Source organism: Aedes albopictus, chromosome 2, assembly GCF_035046485.1.
Source record: "Aedes albopictus strain Foshan chromosome 2, AalbF5, whole genome shotgun sequence".
In the NCBI taxonomy this organism is placed as follows: Eukaryota; Metazoa; Arthropoda; class Insecta; order Diptera; family Culicidae; genus Aedes; species Aedes albopictus.
In genome coordinates, this window is record NC_085137.1 from 368276602 (window position 1) to 368297128 (window position 20527).

Sequence of the window (20527 nt, forward strand, 5' to 3'; positions counted from 1 at the left end):
GCTATCAAACTGTAACGTTTATGATTCTTTATTTTTATTTTCTCTATTCACTGGTAGATCAGTTGAATAATTGCTATGTAGTTCGTGTTTTTCTTTAATTTAATGTAATGTGACCTGAACCCCAAAAATCCGGCAATACCCAATGTAACGAGGAACGGTTGACAGCTATCCCCTTGAAAAAGGCCCAATAAAAGAGCCGAAGTCGGGCAAAGCAAAACTCACCGTTTTGAATAGTCCAAGACTGAGAAAGCCAATTTTCCCGGAAGTAAATTATAAATAAACTGTGCCAAGACATGTTGACATAAATAGAGACGAACCAGCCAAGGGCTGAAAGTCTCTTTAATAAAGACAAATCAATCAATCAATTGACATAAATAATCGTTCTATTGGTCTGGCAAATGAACCCACGGAAGACAAGTGAATACCTAACAAATACACTATGTTCCATAAATATAGATCCAAACAATATTTGTGGATACCCGGATATGTAGAATGAATTCGTATTACATTTTTCTCCTGTTTAATTCATTATTTAGAGTAGACATGAGAAAAATAATAATTTGATATTAAATGTGTTCTCTGAATCTGATAAATAATCTTATATAAGTTCCCTTGTTTCATAACAATAGATCCAAGCGAGAATTCATTAGTTAATTTAAGCTACACAAAACATTCAACATATCAAAAATGAGTAGTCTCTCTTTTGTTCTTAATAAGCTTAAACAGCCTATCCAGGATACTTTTAATTAACTTTCAATGGATTTTATTCCACGTTCAAACAACTAAACGGTTTAGATTTGGAAAACATCCATACGGCTTATTTTATTTACACACTGCTTTTATAATCAACCCTCCAAATTCTTAATTGGGTTCTGATCAGGGTAAGAAGCTGACCACTCTTTAATCTGAATAAGCTATTCACAAAACTAAGCCATATTTGCTTGAACTGCGTGGGCAAGTGTATTCATGATCTCAATAAAACGTTTTCTATTTTGTTTAACGGCGTTGCTGCAAGAAACGATAGTATATATTTTTCAGGTTCAGAAGCTCGGCACATCCCTGAATGCCCGTCCATTCGAGTCGACAGAACCCTCTCCATACCATCATGCCGCCACCCCCGAGAGATTCCTTGAGAAGTAACTTGGTTATTTTCGAAAATCTCCCCAGTACTGGGCTAGGACCGACTGTGATGTTAATTTGGAGAATATTTCTTGGCGTTCAGTCTTATACCCTCAGTCAAAACAGATTAATTTTCTACTGTCCGACGTTTCGGCAACTATATTTTGCCGAAGCGTCGGACAGTAGAAAATTAATCTGTTTTGACTGAGGATATAAGACTGAACGCCAAGAAATATTCCCCAAACTCTCCAAGTACGAAAAACAAATTCGGTCGATACAAGCTGAACTTCTTTTCGAACTAAAAGGTCTCCCATAGTATCAAATATGTCTTGAGAAGCCAATCAAATAAATATTAAAACAATAACAGTTGATTCGCCGCATGCTGAAGAACCAACCTATCTCGATATATCGAGATGAGCAGAATGAACTGTAATTTGTTGAAGATTTTAAAGATCTAAATGAAGAATCAATTTTTAAACTTTCGTAACTAGAAAAAACCTTCACCAAACAGATATAATTTCACCTTCTCAGAATAATTTGCACCTCTGAAACCAGGTACAGTATTAACCTGTAAAAATAGTATATTGACAAATCGTGAGAAAATCTAGAACAAAAACCATCGGGATCGAATAAAGACAGGGAGATAAAGTGATATTCACCTTCAAAGAACTGTAATCAGGTTTGTACCTTTTAATTCCGTTCACTATGCCGCCCTATAGAGGGCAGAATTAAAAGGTACAAAACTGAATACACTCATTAGAAGAGGGTATTTTGCATAGAGGGTTCAAAAAGTCGGTACAAGATGATATTTAACAGTAGAACATCAAGATGTGGTGTCAACTGTAGTACCAACTTTACTCCAATCTCAACGCATGTTACCGCAATCAAATTTCGAACACGAATCCTTATGATGGCTCAAATGTTGTTGAGCTTATTCCTTTTGTTCACTTTGATCGTGTGGACATTCTTTCAGGACTCTATAAATTGCCAAATGCGAGACGTCTAGTGCTACCTAGTTCTTTCTTTAACTGGTTCAAATTTTTTAGCGAGTTGATTGCGATCCTTATTCCGTTTTGTACGATTAGACAGCTTCCTCGTGTTTTCTTTCTGCCGTATTGAATTGGATCTTGAAAGAAAATTACAACGGCACGATGAAATCTGCTTACACGACGAGAAATTTCACGAACTGTTAAACATCTGTCTTGATGTGTCAAAATCTTCCTTATTTCAACTTCAGATATAGGGTATTGGTTTCTTTATTAAGCATGTGGCTCCCATTTTCATCCTACGAAAAACAAAGGATTGAAGCGCTGTTTGTCTTATTTCTTATTTTTGTATTTTTTGTTAGAAGTGAGCACCAATGAAAACAAAAAGAACGGAATCAATCGGTGCCGTAATCGCTTGTTTTCGAATATGATGAATATGGGAGCGTGAGATTATTGATGGCACACATACCCTATATTTTGCAGACGGCATATTATAAATTGAAGTTTACACGTAACATCGTAACAATACGTCCAACGCCGAAATAAACCTGAGCACAGAACCTAAAACAATGCGTTGATTAGGCACAACAAATGACTTACATGTAAGTATTGGATCTATAGTCATGAAACAAAGGGATTTCAGTTTTTTTTAAATTTATTTGTATACACACATGTGCATAAATAAAATTACATGGTAGTATGTGTAAGGCACATGGGTAATCATAATGGCGTAATGCATAAAATAATCAGTTGCACTTTGAGTAAATAGCAAATAAATATTAGTTGGATCTATAGTTATGGAACAGAGTGTATGACCGTTTATCATTAAAAACGTTTTTATTTTGAAAATCCCTTTTTTCCGCACCTAACTCTATGTTAAAAAGCAGGACAAAGCCGGGCGTGATATTGCAATATCCATCCCATACAGGACAGCGCAATCGTAACAAGAAAACAAGTCATACCAAACTTCAACAGTTATATTAGTTTCACACGTCCAAGAAATATAGGGTATTGGTTCCCTTCTTAAGCATGTGGCTCCCATTTTTATCCTACGAAAAACAAGGGATTGAAGCGCTGTTTGTTTTGTTTCTTATTTTTGTATTTTAGAAGTGAGCACCCATGAAAACAAAAAGAACGGAATCAATCGGTGCCGTAATCGCTTGTTTTCGAATAGGATGAATATGGGAGCGTGAGATTAATAATGGAACACATACCTTACAACAATTTCAACAATGTTGGGTCTGTTTCTGATTTTAACGCTTGGTTCAGTAACAAGCAATTACCATCAACGTTCGCTCCTGGCTTGACATGTAATGCGGCTAGTTTGTTTAGATGGAAACTCAATTCCAAACATCCTGTGCATTAATCCCACAATCATCGTAACTTTTCCACTCGAACTCCAACGGATCATGGATGCCAAAACCAAACGCATAATTTTGCTCGTATTTTTTTCTCCCAGTTTCTTCCTGAAAGACCGAGCAACAGTCGACGACTCACTTGTAGGCCAGCTCTTCCGCCCGTGTACACGGAGAAAGTGGAAACTTTTCTGTTTGCTCAATAAACAACCATTTCTGGGGATTGGTGGTAATGGCATTGATTGTGAAAATTAGCAATACCACAAGAGTGGAGTAAAACTTTGCTGTGCCCTCTGACCGCCAGGCGCCAAATGTCGTTGACAACTGCCTGCTGGTGGAGAAGCCACTTGCTGGGTTTTCCCAAAAATATCGTTACTTGAGCTTTTCTTCGACAGCAGTTGGGTCGGGATGATGGAGCGGTAATAATCTCTAGTAGGTTTTGTTGGGTATAAAACTTTGAAGCGGAGAGAAACGTTTCGTTTGATTAGATCGTTTTCCTTCGTTATCACATTTGCATAAGACGGCCGCGGTGACTGCCGTCGTCGTCGAGCCTACGCGTTTACTTTTCCAGGGACAAGTGAGGTAGGGAAAATTCCATTTATAAAATGTAGTAGCTTAATGGAGGGAGGCCACTAGAAAACCGTGATTGCTTGTAGCAGTGGCTTTCGAGTTGTCTGTCTACGCGAGTCTTCTTATTTTTAACAGTGAATATAAAGTATACCAAACACTGGCATTTCGTCAATTTTCATCCATTTTTTTTTAAGTCGCCCTCAATCGATCATAAATTGGTGCTAGTTTATTACACTCAAGTGGCAATCTAGTATCGGGAACCATTCCGGATTGTAATGGGGTGAGGGGTGGGATAGAGATTTGTTTTGCCAAATGTCTAAAAGTAATTATTTCGTATGTTATTGTGCTTGAGAAACCCCCGCGGAACCTGTTCCAGGTGTTCCGGAGTGCCCCTATCAGTTGATACATACTTAAGTCAAATTATTCTGCCGCATTCTTTCGAAATCATGAAGATTGATATGTCGCACGGCACGTTTAGGTTGAAGTGTCCCCAATGAGGCCAACTTTTTTAATTCTGCTTATCGTAGTTGTGTTGCACTGTACGCAATAAAAATTTTGCTGAAAATCGATGATTCAAACACAATAACACACTAAATAATCAATTTTAGCCTTTTTGGCAACCCCTTGTTCCCAGCACAATCCGGAATATCGCCGGAATGGTTCCGGATATTGCATGGCCACTTGAGTATAATAAACAAGCACCAATTTATGATCGATTGAGGATGACAGAACAGTAGACGCAATGAATAATCGATGTTAACTTTGGGTCAATGTTATAGCAGTTTGTAAATGATAGATGCACAGTTGTTTGTTCTGCTTAGAGTGATCAAAAATGTTGTGTTATGTTAAAAATGTAAACGGTACGTTGATGCTTGATAATTATTCATGTTTGATTATATTAGAGTTAAATATTCGATAAGACTGTAAAAGTCAGTTGGATTACTTAAAAAAAATGGAAGCATGTAAAAAATAATCGATAATAAATTATCACGTTGTTGTAAATGTTGTACACTTTGTGTCGTAAGTACTACCGAGCAGTTTGTGTGAACCATGAATGTTTATTCGCGTTAAGTGTAGATTTTTCCCAGCTAAACTCCCGACAGCCATAGAGTTAGTTAGGGTCAGGCTCCACCACCCTACGAGATGGTCGCCATCATCCACCCACCGAAGTATCAAAACCCACCGGCAGATGGACGGTTACCATCCTTGGGCGGCCATAAGGGGTGGTAACTGATTTCATTATACAAAGCTGCGATTTGTAATCTATCATGTTCAATAAGTCTTCTGAAAGTTCAATAGACAGTATCGGATCAGTCGGGATATCCTAGATCATCCAAAATGTTCTTGAGTTTAGATCCTAAAGTCTATGGGTGTAACGGTAGCTGATATCATTTTACAAAGCTGCGATTTGTAATCTACCACGTCCAGCAAGTCTTCTGAAAGGTAAATGGACAATATCAGATCAGTTGGGATATCCTAGGTCATCCAAACTGTTCTTGAGTTTAGATCTTAAAGTCTGCGGGTGTAACGGTAACTGATTTCATTAAACAAAGCTGCGATTTGTAATCTATCATTTTCAGTAAGTCTTCTGAAAGTTGAATAGACAGTATCAGATTATTCGGGATATCCTTGATCATTCAAAATGTTCTTGAGTTTAGATCCTGAAGTCTATGAGTGTAACGGTAACTGCTTTCATTATACAAAGCTGCAATTTGTAATCTATCATGTCCAGCATTGTAACTGCTTTCATTATACAAAGCTGCAATTTGTAATCTATCATGTCCAGCATTTACCTTTCAGAAGACGGTAAATAGACAATATCAGATCAGTCGGGATATCCTAGGTCATCCGAACTGTTCTTGAGTTTAGATCCTTAAGGGTGTAACGGTAACTGCTTTCATTATACAAAGCTGCGATTTGTAATCTATCATGTCCAGTAAGTCTTCTGGAAGGTAAATAGACAGTATTAGATCAGTCGGGATATCCCAGGTCATCCAAACTGTTCTTGAGTTTAGATTCTAAAGTCTACTGGTGTAACGGTAACTGCTTTCATTATACAAAGCTGCGATTTGTAATCTATCATGTCCAGTAAGTCCTCTGAAAGTTACAGTGATTGTTTTTATCAACTAAGCTTCATAACAGAAAGGAGCCCATAATATCCCAAAACTATATAACAACGCGTATTGTTCCTCTAACTGCTTTGGTAAGTACAGTGGATTATGTAACATCTTAACGTAGTGGCAAAAGCTATTATCCAAGTGTAGCTGAAGCTATGGTCTCCGGAGTAGTGATGTTGATCTGGAATATCTCAAAACTATCATTACAGATCACAGTCTCAAGTTCATTGTGAGACCAACTACTGTTACTATCAAGAGCTCAGCAGATTATGCTATGCTATTATTTATGGTGAAAACACAGAAAATTTTTCTCGTAGATTTGAAGGACTTCATTATAGAACAGTTGTGAATTTCCCAAAGGGTTATAATAAAAAAGTAGACTTCATATTGCTCCGGTAACTGCGGTTGATTCTGCAGCGTTACTCAGTTTAACAGATATGGATACTGTTACGAGTGTAGACCTGAAGTCCTGAACTCCAAGCTAGTTTGGCTGACCTGGAATATCCCTGTAGTATCCCTAAATGACATTTCAGATTCCAAGAGCTTCGCGAATCCAAGCAGGTTATGCAATACTATTATTTATGGCGAAAACACATAAAGTTATTCTTGCAGATTTGCAGGACTTCATTATAGAACAGTTTGGACGAACCTGAATGTCCCAAAGGTTTATAATAAAAAAAAGTAGACTTTTTACTTGGTCCAGGAGCTGCGGTTGAATATGTAGCGTTTCTCAGTAGAACAGATATGGATACTGTTACGAATGTAGACCTGAAGTCCTGAACTCCAAGGTAGTTTGGCTGACCTGGAACATCCCTATAGCGTCTATAAATGACATTGTAAATGTCAAGATCTTCACGGATCCCAGTAGCTTATGCAATGCTATTAATTGTGGCGGAAATACATAAAATTATTCTTGTAGATTTGAAGAACTTCACTGTAGGACAGTTTGGAACACCTAGAACATCCCATAATATAAAACACCTTTTGATATTCTTGACGGAGGCTTAATGGAAACATATAAACGAAACCCACATCCAAATTCAGCTTTTAGAACAACTGGTATGTCAATTATTTCGTTTTTCCTAATTTCATGGTGTTCAGGATGTTCTAGGTTATCAATGAAGTCCCAAATACAAATATTCCAATTTATCCCTAATAGAGGACTCAATTTGCAACAACTTTGCCGAAGACAGTATTCTGTTTTATCGAATGGGTGAATTTATACAGCCGTTTCTATGTTGGGGTCATATATGACCCCCTCGGACCCCATGTAACGCACCTGAAAACTCCGAACGCCCCGAAAACTTCTCCGTAACGCTTCCGTAATGCCTGTGAATTCTACCGAAGAGGCTCTGAAACGTCCTGAAATGCCTTCAAATTCCCCTTAGACCCCCTCGGACCCCATGTAACGCACCTGAGAGACCCCAAACCCCCCAAAAACCCCTCCGTAACGCTTTCGTAACACCTCTTTATCCCACAGAATATGCTCTGAAACGTCTTGAATGCCTTCAAAATCCCCCTTAAACCCCCTCGGACCCCATGTAACGCACCTGAGAGGCTTCGAACCCCACTAAAACTCCTCGTAACGCTTAAGTAACGCCTCTGTATCTCGCCGATAATGCTATAAAACGTCTTGAAATGCCTCCAAAATCCCCTTTAGACCCCCTCGAACCCCATGTAACGCACCCGAGAAGCTCCGAACATCCCAAAAACTTCTCCGTAACGCTTCCGTAACACCTCTGAATCACTCCGAAAATGGCCTGAAACATCCTGCAATGCCTCAAAAAAATTTCTTAAACCAAAACCCCTAAAAACGCATCCGTAACGCCAACCAGCCTAAAATGTTCTGAGACTTCCTGAAATTACTCCGAAACTCCCTTAAGACCCTCGGACCCCATGTAACGCACATGAGACCTTCGGAAACACCCAAAATCGAACCTGAAACCTTCATTTGCTCTCCTCTGTAAACACCCCTTGGCCACAATTGCAATAGTTCCCGTCATTATTAAATATTCTTATGCACAATATTGGTTCTGAGTAGCTTTCCCTCTTTTTATGCAGGGTATAAAAAAGGTGCATAAATTAAAAGTGCATAAAAATAACATGCATAAAAAGAGGTTTTAGTGTACGACATGCTTTATACAAAGGACACGGGATAGATCAAATATTGGTCGCAGTGGTTTATGTCCTGAACAGAGAAAAAATGGGCCATTAAAAATAGAAAATTTAGCGGTCGACGACTCCATGTTTCAGACTCACTTATCTGAAGTCCGCCGATCAAGATAGTTCAAAAGTTGAGAACGTTTGGAACTGGAAAAGTTGGTGATATTTGAAGCAAAGGATAGCTAGAAAAGTGAGAAGTTATAGAAGTAGTTTGAAGAGGTGGAAAGGAGGCGAAGAGGACATCAGGTAGCAGAAATATTATTCGATATAGGCCCGAATAGTAAAACATCCCCCTCCCAGAATCCGTTTGGGTTGTGATGTACATTGATCACTTGCAGAGTCATGCTTAGTCATCACTCTCGTCTGCTCCAGTTCACTGCTTTTGACTGTTCTAAAGCACCATTCTTTGTGTTTTTCGGTGAAACAATAAAATTCAATTGAAAAATAAAATAAAATAAACAAAATATTGGAGCCGTCACGTTATCAGCCCCCCCCCCCTCTCATTCCACTCCAACTCCCCCTACAGCCACCAGACTTAGTGAAGGCCTCTTACTAGAATGAGGATTACACTAAATTGTTAGTATTCTAATCAGTGCTGAAAATGTCACAAACTACCTTAAAAATGCCAATTGATATTCACCATGAATATCAATCGGTATATTACGAAGGTAGTTCTTGACATTTATGTTAAATATTCGAAAAAGAGCGCGTTTTCCGTGACTTTCTTGTAGAACTTGTAGAAGTTTTTCATATACCACATTCTCAGGTTGAGCTTCTAAAATGAGCTGTAGGTGGCTGAATGACATTTTCATCACTGATTCTGATGACAATTTGAATTATGTTAAGATAAAATATAAACTTGAAAAAATTTAATTTCCTTCAGAACTATGCGCCTCTATTGTGATCTGATGAAGAAAAAAAAATGCGCCTAGCGCAAAAATGCGCGAACAGTGTTCTATATAGCCAAAATTTGGACAAAATTGCATGTCAGATCCGGCATACGGCGTGTTAAAAGCACGTTTATTCCACTCAAAACAAATCAATGAACTGCTTTCTGTTCAATCTACGCCTCTCTACCTCCAAATGATTCAAAACAAAGATTTTTCACAATTATCAATTCATTTACTGTTCGTGCCCATCGGGCGCTCCGGTGGAAAATGTGCCCCACATTCCCCTACGAGATAGAACAGTGTCACTCAAGCTCCCACAAACGTAAACACGGCGGCGACAGCGAGTCCAGCGCGGGGCCACTCACCACTAACGATGATGACGATGATGATTGATAATGACAGCTGCGAGCGAGCGCGCGTCAAAGCGGTACCCATGCTGCGAGTGAGTGGCACAGCGGAGCCCCAAACATTTGGTCCTTCGAGCCGGATCAAAGGAGGATTTCTGGTACCCCAGGTCTTGCGAGACTCCGTCCCGCCAGGAATCCTAGAACTACCCGCTTGAGGCACTGCGGCGCCTCGACATTTTGGCCCGTCCGAACCGGATACCGTACCTGTGGAGTGGAACCGGCCTACAGTCCCCGGTTCTTTATCGAAGCGAGGAACCCCTGCCGGTCAGCGAGCCGACCGGAGCCAACGACATCTTGCCGCCGGCAAGGATACCAACCCGTCGAGGCCTTCTGCTGATTTGAGGAGCAATCAGTGGAAGCAGGACCCTATCCCTGGAGACCGCCGATCAACAAGGGATCGGTACAGTGATTAGTTCCCCTGGTCAACGAGGCGACCAGCTGAGGAATCCCTGTCGGTCTGTGGACGATCGGCACCAACGGTGTCTTCTTTGCCGCCGGCAAAGACACCATCCCATCGGAGGACTTCTACCGATCGACGAGTCGGTCGGTATCAGCGAAGCTTTCTGCTGGTCGAGGAGCGATCAGTGGAAACGAGACCCTTTCCCCTGGAGGATTTTCCGTCGATCAGCGAGGAGATCGGCACAAGTGCGTCGTTACCCTGGTCAACGAGGCGACCAATCGAGGAATCATTGCCGATCTTTGAACGGTTGGCATCAACGATGACTTCTTTGCAGCCGGCAAAGACACCATCCAGTCAAAGGAATCCCACCGATTGACGAGTTAGTCGGTCCTGGTGAAACGTCCTGCTGGTCACCGAGGCGACCAGCCGAGGAGTTCCGTACCGGTCAACGAGAGATCGGTATCAACGCTGACATCCTTACCGCCGCTGAGGACATCAACGTACCGAAGAGTCGGTCGGCCGTAGCGAAGCGTCCTGCTGGTCATTGAGGCGACCAGTCGAGGAATCCTGTCGGTCAGTGTACGACGAGCATTACGGGTGACATCTTTGCCGCCGGCAAAGACATCACCAACGAGAAGATTTTCTGCCGATCAACGAGGTCATCGGCTCCAGAAGAAGTGTTTCCCTGGTCAACGGGCGAGAGGAATTACCGCCGGTCAGTGGACGATCGGCACTGGATTTGTCATTCTTGCCGCCGGCAAGACAATCAAGAAGACAATTTTATACTGATCAGCGAGCCTTGCGATCGGTACCGTAAAAGCCTTCTGCTGATCAAGGAGGTATCAGTGGAAGCAGGACAGCCCCTGCTAGTCACCAAGGACAAGATCGTCCGCCGATCAGTGTGGTGCTCGGCCCTAACAAAATCGTTCCCCTGGTCAAAGGAGATCGGCACCGTCGGTGAATTCTTGCGTGGGCACCGAAAAGAGAACTTATCGACCAACCACCGAACGTCGAAGTGAAGAAGAGACACCGTACACCGGAATTTGAGGCACCCGCCATGCATGAGACACAGCTGCTCATTCATCTCCGTGAACAGGTCTCGCGGAAGACCCGGCACATCTTGGGAAACCTGGTGGAGGCAGAGCACGACCCGTCGAAGATGACATCATCGCTCCTGCGAGTGTACGAGAAGAAGTTAAGCATGTACTACCAGGAGTACGCCAAGCTTCACCAGGAGATCTTGGATCGCATCCCGGCATCGGAGTTCGAGGATCAGGGTGACCTGGAGATGGACTTCTACCGGCTGCACACCGAATCGCTGCTAAGGATAGAGCAGCTATCAGCGAGCTTGGCTGGTGAGTACGAACTCAGCAAGAGTGAGCGCCTTGTTTTGGAAAGATTCCAAAGCAGGCAGTGGTCAGAGTCAGCTCGGGAGAAGCTCTCTGGCCAGTCCAGCGTGAAACCGCTGCATCACGTTGCGACGACCGTCAAAAAGATGGAGCCCGCTCAGGAAGAGCATTTGAATTGGTCCAATGTGACGCCAACAAATCACACTGTGACACCTACCCAGCCACCAGCCAAGTCGCAACCGAGAGAGTGCCGAGCTTTTGGTAGCCTCCATAATCGGCATCAGGTGAAGTCCGTCTCAGAAGAACTCTTCGACTCATCCAGTCTAGAGCCGCCGGCAATCTCTGAGACGTCCAAGGACGAACCGAACAACGTTTACAGGGAACACGATAGGTCGTCCTGTACGAAGAAACCGCGTCACACAACGAGATGTGGCGTACCAAGCACTGAAGATCGACAAGGCGCGGAATGGAAGCGGACTTCTCTCCAGGCAGAGTTGACACCGACGAAGCTATCCTGTAGATCCATTGTGCGATCAGACCACCAACCGAAGAACGCTCAGAAGGAGCACTGCAAGCCGGTAAGTATCCGGAACCATCGCCAGTGGGAGTCCGCTCGGGTGGAGCACTCCGACTCATCAAGTTACACCGTGAAGTCTGACGAGTCAGAAGCCCCTGGTCGTCTGCGCAGTGTAGACCATCAACACCGCTTCGAACCCGCTCAGAAGAAGTACTCCAATCAGCCAAGAGTGGAATCGTATCCAGTTCATTCTACGACATCCGTCGAGCATCAGGAATCTACTTGGAAGGAGTATTCCAAGCCGACCAGTATCGAGCAGCTAAGTCAAGTGGAGTTCAACATCGAGACTGTGACAGTTGCAGCCGAGAAGTACCCAGAGCCTGCTCGGGAGAAGCTCTCTGTCCCATCCAGTGTGGAGCAGCCCTCTCACTCTGCAACTTTCGTCGATGGATCCGCCTTCACCCCGAGAATGCAGACTAAGCCGTCTGTAATGGAGTTGACGAATCCCCATACACGTACCACCGAGCCCATGGCAAGCAAGAAGGAATCGGAGTCCGCTCAGGAGGAGCTCTCTGATTTGTCCTGTGTGCAACAGACTGTTCACACTGCGACATCCGCCGTGGAACCAGAGTCCGCTTACAAGCAGCATTTCAAGCCGTGCAGTGATGATCTGCCAGATTTCACTGCAGATTCCCCGAATCACGTGAAGAACGCTCAGGATGAGCAATTCTGGCTATCGTACGTAAAGCCATTTCGTGGTGCGATAGCTGCAGATCGAAAGACAATTCTGGACAAGTCGAGTATGCTGTTGGACGGAAAACCATCGTTCGCGGATTGTACGACATTTCCCCGAAAACCAGTTCCCCGAATGAAGTTTCCCCGAAAGTTTTTTCCCCGAATGTACCATTTCCCCGAAAAATGTTTCCCCGAATGTACCGTTTCCCCGAATGTACCGTTTCCCCGAAAAGATTATTGCATATGCCATTTAACATTGACCCAATGCTCAACTAGGTTCATCCGGTCCTTAGGACGAAGTACGCTTAGCCAAAATACGTCAGACCGAAGTACGTTAAGACGAATGGGTTGCGAAGCTGAAGTTCATAGGGTAGAGTGGGTCAGTAGGCCGCCTTCTTAATTGTCTTCATAAACAATGTTAAAATTTGTTTTCGAAGGCCTAGAAGATGTTTGAGTCCCTTGAGTGTTTTACATTCCTTGAATCTAGGGAATTCTATGGAGACTGGGATATACTTCCATGATTTTAAAATAATCTTTTAAGCTCTTCCCTTTTCTCACATAGATTATTTCTTGATGTTGATGCTATACTGTTACTGAAGAACTGATGATCAACCCAAGTAACATGTTGATAGGCAATTAGTCTTGAAGAGGTTTTGAAAACCGCCATAAATCTTTCTATCTATGATTTTGGTTTTATTATGGTTCTAAGAATCAGTGTATTTGACTAAACAATGTTACTTGGGAAATGATCACTCTGCCAACATTGCATCTGAAAATTTCACCTCTTTTTATAACACGCACTTGTTTATAGTTGTGATATTGCATAGCTTATTGACGGTAGTAATTTATCAAGCCACTGACTGTCCCATGACAGATTACCCTTCTTTGAGAAGTCGGCTATTCTTTTGAGTATTGGGTTATATAAGATCAAACTGGGTTTCTCTTCGGCCTTCAACTCAATCGTAATGATGCTCGTCCGGTGTAATGATACTTTCGGCCTAATGATTGCAGCCTAACGTACTTCGGCCTGACATACTTCTGCCTAAAGATACAGCAGCGTCTTTATGGATAGATTGATAACCTTTCATTTTATAAAATTTTCCTTTTTTCAAACATAGGCTGGTCTTTCAAGTTGAACTGCTCAATCAATCATCAGTAATTTAACTGCTGCTATATTTATTATTATTTTTTTGTGACCGACTGTTCTAGTAGGTATCTATAGGCGTTATAGTAGAAATCTTCATCAAAGATTCTCCCTTCTTTCATCATATACTGTTCTTTCAAAATATTGCCGGCGGTCTTACTACTAGTATGTTCTGTAGAAATGTCAATTCCAAATGCTACTTCGGTCATGAATGATCCATTGATTTACAAAAAAAACTGAAGAGTACTTAGCTTCAAATCTGTTTGTCAAACAAATTGAATCACATTGACTTTTGTTTTAAAGCCTGTTAATACACATAAAAAATATGCTCATAGATTTCCTTCGCTAGCAAGAATACTTTAAGACTTAAAGTTGAAGTCATCTGGATCATGTGTTTTACAATGACAATGAACTTTAGCAGATTACTACCACAATCACGATGACTCGTTTTAAAGGTATTATGCGTTTAAAGGGCGTTTTCATCGATTGAAAATTCAAAAATAAATAGAAAGAACAGCCTATGAATGAAGGAAGGGAAAATTATGATGGGCGTGTTCTTAATTGAGTGCCATGTCATTTTCAATCAGTACAACAGAAAAGAACGACCCATATTTAAAAAAAATCAAACCTCTTTGAAGCATCATGAAGAACATTATTTCTCGAAGAATTCATGGTAATTCCCTCACAATATCAATGAGATGTGAAAGTTTCCATGATATTGATATCTTTCTAAACACTATACATCGGCACACTTTGTACTCAGGCTAACTTTCCGCTACTTCGTTTTAATTACTAGTTCAGACAATGGAATTAATCAAGAAAATGATTAGAAACCAGTACTAAAAATAGTATTATAAATGTTTCGGGGAATCGGCACATTCGGGGAAACGGTTCGTTCGGAGAATCGTTTTTCGGGGAAATAACTTTCGGGGAAACTTCATTCGGGGAACTGGTTTTCGGGGAATTGTCGTACAATCTCGTTCGCGACAGTTATCAACCAAATGGAGTCCACTCAGGTGAAGCCTTCCAAGCCATCAACGTGTGTAAAAACACTGGTAAACCCAGCGGTGTTTTCCAAGGGGTCAGAGTTGGAGACCATGAAGTGTGGAACTATTACAGTAGACAACGTGAAGTTGGCTCCAAACACTGCTGCACGTGTCGCGATCTATGACACTAACAGCGAAAAGGAGAATTCCCGAGACCTGCCAAGACTGAAGGCCATGAAGAAGTGGCACACCAAGCCAGCGAAGCCACCACCAATGAAACTCTTTAGTGACCCGAGGTTTACTCAGGAGGCGCAGTTTGGCAGTATATGGTTTGTGACCGAACATTTGCTGATTAGTCTGGTTCAGACAGCTAAATATTTTATCAAACCTTCCAATGAGATGTCAACTATCGTCGTATTAACCATCGAGAGTCGCCATCAATCAACACGACGAGGACGGAGCTTCGGAAAGATTTCGACGAGTCGACTACCGCTTCAACTCGATTGCAGAGAAGACAACCGTCACGCGATGCCGTTGCTTCGACAGGAATGCTCCCAGCCCGGGGGCAGTATGTTCGCGCCCATCGGGCGCTCCGGTGGAAAATGTGCCCCACATTCCCCTACGAGATAGAACAGTGTCACTCAAGCTCCCACAAACGTAAACACGGCGGCGACAGCGAGTCCAGCGCGTGGCCACTCACCACTAACGATGATGACGATGATGATTGATAATGACAGCTGCGAGCGAGCGCGCGTCAACGCGGTGCCCATGCTGCGAGTGAGTGACCGTGAGTGACTTCCATCTGGCAGTGTAGCCAGATTGATGAAATGTTCCGGAATGTTTCATACCGGGAATATTGTGGAACATTCTGGATGCCTTCCGGAGTGCTATAAAAGGAGAGCACCACCACCGAACGAGGAAATAGTATCATTCTGACCCGGCAAACGGTCAAGTAGTGTTTAGTGTTAAGTGAAGTATAGTGTACTTTTAAGCGTTGGCGTGGCTTAGACAACGCCAAGTTAAGTTGAATGAAGTGTTTTAAGTGAAAACCCGTGTGTTCTTTCTTGCGAGAAAGAAATTCCCGTTTGAGGCACTGCGGAGCCCCAAACATTTGGTCCTTCGAACCGGATCAAAGGAGGATTTCTGGTACCCCAGGTCTTGCGAGAGTCCGTCCCGCCAGGAATCCTAGAACTACCCGCTTGAGGCACTGCGGCGCCTCGACATTTGGTCCTTCGAGCCGGATCAAAGGAGGATTTCTGGTACCCCAGGTCTTGCGAGAGTCCGTCCCGCCAGGAATTCTAGAACTACCCGCTTGAGGCACTGCGGTGCCTCAACATTTACCTTCCACCACACATTAATGAGTTAGTTTCTAATTGAGATTAAATCCGTAAAATTCAACTTCAACTGTTCCTCCATAAATTTGCATCACGAATTTTTCTAGTACATATTACTACTAAGAGATTGATAGCTACAGAGGATAGACAAAATTATCGTAATGTAAATTGCGAATACGCCGATTAGTGAATATTTTCTCCCGTTAAATGCAAATTAGATTTTTGGCACCTCCCAGGAAAGTCCTAACCCTTTTTGTGTACTAGGGTATTTTTAGACCCAAACCGTACACACCCAGAAAAAAAATCATGTAATTATAGGTGTCTTGAACCTGACATATACGAACATCTTAAATGACACAAATGTACAGGTCAAAACATGTAAATTTACGTCTTCCAGGACTTTTTCGTAGCGTCTTGAAATCGCTAGAACCGATCTGATAGATAAAACATTTGAAAGCAAAATATTGATATACCTGGATTCGAGCTCAGGATCTGCTGATTGTAAGCTACATCTCTTACCTCTCGATTATTTCACCTAGTTAGAAGGTGGCTGATGAATAAATGATACTGATTCTACGTTTCTGGTGAAGTGGATTTGTTGACATCTAACGCAGCCATCCAGTACTTACATGATGCGCGTAAAATTGAGTCCAATTTGTGATTCAGTCTTGAAAATGTTTACGTTCTTAACCCTCAAAGCCCCAGGACAAACTTCTTTTTTTAATCGTCTGAAACTCAGGATCTGTAAAATATAAAAATAAGCGGTTTTCGCTATGATCGATGGGAAGAGTTGTACTTCATGTAAGAGTAGTTGTCAAACCGGAAGTCCATGTTTGAACCTGTTTTTGCACCGGAAATAAGTGTTCCCTGGGGCAGTGTTTTGGCGAGTCGTCTATGAATCTGGTATTTTATAATAATTCTGAAATCTTTAACAACTTGAAATGGTAGGCCAACGCAAGAACACAATGCTGAGGCTGCTTTCTGGCATGAGATGCATCTGAAACTTGGTCCCAGGAGTGTACTTCCGGTAGGATTCCCTAAGACCCAATTTCGTGATCATAATCATTTTGCACCTGAAAAGATGATTTTAGAAGTTTGGTGTCTATGAAGAATTTGTTTCGTATATTTGAGCCCTTCTTTTAAAAGTATCACTCATGTGATTAATCCACCTAAAATTCAAACACGGGTCATACTTTTAGTCAACGAATTATTACTAGATCATTACTAAAAGTCGTTTACCGGTTTCTGTCCCAATTTACAAAATTGATTCCAATTTGTAAAAGCATGCTTCGCTAAGAAATTTAAGGCCTGATTTAGATTCCACCTTGATTGATCTACCGAAAATTAAAAGCGAATTATTGAAAAAGTAGCCTAAAGGTAGCTGTAGAACATATCGCCAAACATAGCACCAGGGAACACTCATTTCCGGTGCAAAATCAGGTTCAAGCATGGACTACCGGTTTGACAACTACCCTTGCATGAAGTACAACTCTTCCCATCGATCATAGTGAAAACCGCTTATTTTTATATTTTACACAGTATCAGCTGATTAAAAATAAAAAGTTTGTCCTGGGGCTATGAGGGTTAAGGTTCTGTCACGTGCAAATTTCAGAATTTTTAAGTGTGTACGCTATGTCAGCGAGTTTTTCACAAGGCGATGCATTAGGACGGCCAGGCAAGCCAATACGCGTAAGACTCGTTTATTTATATTTAAGCTGTGTTCATAAAAATAGCAGTGAAAGCCGTTTTCCATGAAAAATAATCAACTTTGACATGCTGTAATTTTGTTTGTTATTTTGATCAATTTCACAAAGTGTTCAATTTTTACCACGACCTTTGAAAATTCTCAGAGTTTACTATTACAATATTTCATACAATTCCATACAATATTAAAGTAACCATATTTGTAGATTACTGTCAAATTTTCAGCTCAATCACTCATATGAGAACAAAGTTATAGCGTGTCAAAGTTGACCATTTTGTATTGAAAACGGCTTTCACTGCTATTTTTATGAACACAGTTGTACATATACTTAATTCAACCGACCTAGTATAAGTCTAATTGAATATCTTCATAAAATTGGCGAAATTTTATTCCACATGGCCATGTTTTTGCATCCAAAGATTTTTCTCCCTACTTTACATTTTAATCCTATCTGAAAGATACGCAACCGTACACGTGAATCGTAGTTTGACCATCGCTGGCTCCCAGGATACAAGAAAGCAAGCCCACAGAAGAAAAATGCTTAATATTAGAATGTTAATGTTAAAGTAATTTCGAAGGTTGTTTACAAATCATGTCACTTTCTTTGCATTGGAGCCGGTTCCAAGAAGGCGACAAACGCTCTACGGTAGTGCAGTAGAAAGTTTTAGGTTTTCCTAGGTAAAGAAGTATGTATTGCCATTGGGCTTCAATTTGAAAAAAATAGACATTGCCAAACACATGTTTGTACGCTAAATTACTCATAACTGTCAGGATTTAACATCTCTTCCAAGTCAGGCTGTGTTTCCGAACAATTGCCACAAAGGCATTTTTCTCAGCTCTTTTCCTCGAGATAAGAAGGGAAACAAGTTATCAAACTCATAACACCGTTGTCAGACTTCCCAACCGCTCCCCCACCGCCATCGAATCTTTGTTATACCAATATATATTTTTTCAACGATGCCTAGCCCCATTCGCCTCGCAGTTTCCTCCCGGAATAACAGGCAACCGACGCCACACAGTCAGTGGTGGCAAAGTGCCGAAAGATAATATGGCGTTAAAATAAATTTATGATTAAGATAGGCATTACAGGCGAAAGGCGGATATAAAATATTCAATTCACTGCGGAAGCAAACTCGATAGGACATCCATACATTTGGACCGCCTCCTTCCAATAGGACTGCCATGCCGCTAGCACTTGAGCTCGGAAGGAAAAAGAAAAATGAAGGAGACCTTTGTATCTTTCCATCCTACCTCGGGCCTAGAATTATAGGATGAGGGCCCATTCACGCTGTGGTCTTGCCGTTATTTTTCCGATTTTACTTTGCGAGCGGCTTCAAAGGGTGTGGGGTGTGGTTGTTTCTTCTAAGCGACTAGAAAAACATTATCCGAAGGAAATTTGATCATTTTTAGTACTAAATCTGTTGTAAATTTAATATTTACTAATCGTGATTATGTCATTAACCCTCTAATACCCAAATTTTTGATTTTGATCTAAATATCATTTTTCGTCATCTAAAATCGATTTAAACATGTTTTGGAAAATGATTCTTTTTAATTCTCGATTTCGTGAATTTCAGTTTTTGATTTTTCTAATTTTTATTTTTGAACATCCCCACCCTTTTTTATTTTTCCTGGAAGCCAATTTGGGGAACGGATTTTTTGAGATGAAAAAATTTTGAAATTTTATGATTATTTTGGAAATATTATTATTTTAAATTTTTTTCACAGAAAATTTTATTTTCAGTGTAATTTCAAGGAAAATAATTTTAGAGTGTACTCGATTCCCTTAAACTATTAAACAAGGATAGAATAATTTGGGAAAAATTTAAAATATGTTAATTGTAGCGATTCAATACAAAATAAACAATGACTTCTAAAAGGTGACTAAAACATCAATTTTTCAATGATTTTTTAAAAATGCAAATACGCTTTAAAATACACCAAAAACCATTTTGAGATATATAAAACAGTCCTTAATATCAGCCAAAAATATAAAAAAAATAGCTTTTCCACGAAACAAAAATTACAAAAATGCTCAAACTATACCCCGTCTAAAGGCGGGATTGGGTATTAGAGGGTTAATTTAAAATATGAACTTTTTCGGATCCAATGTAGATATTCGAACGAGAAGATTTTCAGTTACCTAGTCTACTTAATCGAGACTGCAATTGAGAAGATTCTAATTTTATTGATTATCGAAAAATGGGGTAGCTTTCTATCTCATATTCATATAAATGAAATCAATCAGAAACTTCGAAGGCAAGTACCATGTCATTCCTTTGGTAATTTTTGATAGGGAATTTCTCAAGAAATTATTTTTTTTTATTTTTCTGGGTTTGCTATTGAGAATTCCTTCGAGAATGCCTTTGGAAATACTGTCATCAATTCCACATGCAGATTCTTCTGGCTTTACTTATTTAGACGCTCACACTTCCCTTCAAAATTTCCTTTAACATTTCTTCAACAATTCCAAACTTCCAAACTTCCAAAAAAAAGTTCTGTCAGACAGAAGAATATTAAAGGAATTCCAAAATTAATTGCCTGCGAAACTTCCAAATGAATGGCCGAAGGAATTCAAAGAGGGATTGCCGAAAGAATGCTTAAGGAAATTGCCGAAGGAATCTCAGTGATTGACAGTGATAAGAACTGCCGGTGCAGCTTCCAAAGAAATGATTAAAAATACAATAAAATACAAAGGAATTACAGAAGAAATTTCAATAAAATTGACAAAGATATTTTAAAAAGTTTAC